This window comes from Entelurus aequoreus, linkage group LG14 (genome assembly GCF_033978785.1).
Source record: "Entelurus aequoreus isolate RoL-2023_Sb linkage group LG14, RoL_Eaeq_v1.1, whole genome shotgun sequence".
Classification (NCBI taxonomy): domain Eukaryota; kingdom Metazoa; phylum Chordata; class Actinopteri; order Syngnathiformes; family Syngnathidae; genus Entelurus; species Entelurus aequoreus.
Window position 1 is genome coordinate 62,081,836 of NC_084744.1, and position 2,500 is coordinate 62,084,335.

Consider the following 2,500-nt stretch of genomic DNA (forward strand, 5'->3'; position numbering starts at 1 on the left):
AAAAATATATATTTAAATTAAATTACAAGACAATAAGATAAAATACATCAATTAAATACAAATTAAATTAAATATTAAATAAAATTAAAAAAAGAAGCTACATTTAGTAATAACGTATAATATAGATAGTAATAAACTGAGGTCAGAAAATTTAATTAATGAGATAAAATGTCGAATTATTAAATAAACAATACAAAATTATGAGGGGAAAAGGTCATTTTAAAACAACTTCGACAAGTTTGTTTTATTCTGCCTTTTTATGAGATAATAAGTCGAAATCCTGTCAAATATTACCAACAAATTAGTCATTTTACTCTAGATTTGAATCCTATTAAAAAATGACTGCGCTGAAATAAAAAATGGAAATATATTAAATTAAATTACAAGACAATAACATAAAATAAATCAATTAAAAATAAATTTAAAAAAATATTAAATACAATTTAAAAAATAAGCTACATTTAATAATAATGTATAATATAGACAGTAATAAACTGTCAATAAAATTAAACTGCAAATGAAAATACAGCTTCACCACTTTAGTCATAATTTTTTGCGCTTAAAAAACTTCTCTATGACTTTCGCTCCAACATTAGGTCAGAAAGTTTAATTTATGAGATAAAAAGTCAAATTATTAAATAAACAATTCAAAATTATGAGGGGAAAAAGTAATTTTATTATCACTTCGACAAGTTTGTTTTATTTTGATTTTTTATGAGATAAAAAGTGGAATATTAACAATAAATCAGTCATTTTACTCTAGATTTTAATCCTATTCAAAAATGACTGCGCTAAATTAAGAAAATAAATAAAAATATATTTAAATTAAATTACAAGACAATAAGATAAAATACATCAATTAAATACAAATTAAATAAAATATTAAATACAATTTAAAAAAGAAGCTACATTTAATAATAACGTATAATATAGATAGTAATAAACTGAGGTCAGAAAATTTAATTAATGAGATAAAATGTCGAATTATTAAATAAACAATACAAAATTATGAAGGGAAAAAGTCATTTTAAAATAACTTCGACAAGTTTGTTTTATTCTGCCTTTTTATAAGATAAGTCGAAATCCTGTCAAATATTACCAACAAATTAGTCATTTTACTCTTGATTTTAATCCTATTAAAAAATGACTGCGCTGAAATGAAAAAAATATTTTATAATATAAAAATATATCAAATTAAATTACAAGACAATAACATACAATAAATCAATAAAAAAGAAATAAATAAAAAAATTAAATACAATTTAAAAAATAAGCTACATTTAATAATAATGTATAATATAGACAGTAATAAACTGTCAATAAAATTTAAGTGCAAATGAAAATACAGATTCACCACTTTAGTCATATTTTTTAGCACTTAAAAAACTTCTCTATGACTTTCGCTCCAACATTAGGTCAGAAAGTTTAATTTATGAGATAAAAAGTCAAATTATTAAATAAACAATTCAAAATTATGAGGGAAAAAAGTAATTTTATTATCACTTCGACAAGTTTGTTTTATTCTGCCTTTTTATGAGATAAAAAGTCAAATATTAACAATAAATTAGTCATTTTACTCTAGATTTTAATCCTATTAAAAAATGACTGTGCTAAAATAAGAAAATAAAAATATTAAATTAAATTACTAGACAATAAGATAAAATTAATCAGTTAAATAAAAATTAAATAAAATATTAAATTAAATGAAAAAAATAAGCTACATTTAATAATAACGTATAATATAGATAGTAATAAACTGAGGTCAGAAAATTAAATTTATGAGATAAAATGTCAAATTATTAAATAAACAATACAAAATTATTAAATAAACAATACAACATTATTAAATAAACAATGCAAAATTATGAGGGGAAAAAGTAATTTTAAAATAACTTCGACAAGTTTGTTTTATTCTGCCTTTTTATGAGATAAAAAGTCGAATATTAACAATAAATTAGTCATTTTACTCTAGATTTTAATCCTATTAAAAAATGACTGTGCTAAAATAAGAAAATAAAAATATTAAATTAAATTACTATACAATAAGATAAAATTAATCAGTTAAATAAAAATTAAATAAAATATTAAATTAAATGAAAAAAATAAGCTACATTTAATAATAACGTATAATATAGATAGTAATAAACTGAGGTCAGAAAATTTAATTTATGAGATAAAATGTCGAATTATTAAATAAACAATACAAAATTATTAAATAAACAATACAACATTATTAAATAAACAATACAAAATTATGAGGGGAAAAAGTAATTTTAAAATAACTTCGACAAGTTTGTTTTATTCTGCCTTTTTATGAGATAAAAAGTCAAAATCCTGTCAAATATTAACAACAAATTAGTCATTTTACTCTTGATTTTAATCCTATTCAAAAATGACTGAGCTGAAATGAAAAAATTGAAATATATCAAATTAAATTACAAGAAAATAAGATAAAATAAATCAAATACAAATAAAATATTAAATACAATTAAAAAAAGGA

At 19.1% G+C, this 2,500-nt stretch overlaps 1 protein-coding gene across 2 annotated transcripts in view; it reads right to left on the bottom strand.

Annotated features, from left to right (window-relative positions):
* Window positions 1-2,307: 2,307 nt before the first annotated feature.
* Window positions 2,308-2,500, bottom strand: part of LOC133665487 (gastrotropin-like) — a 1,672-nt gene continuing 1,479 nt past the window's right edge. For both annotated transcript variants that reach the window (XM_062070802.1, XM_062070803.1), the window contains one exon: window positions 2,308-2,500. This exon is cut by the window's right edge and continues 513 nt beyond it. The gene's annotated coding sequence lies outside the window, so the exon portion shown is untranslated.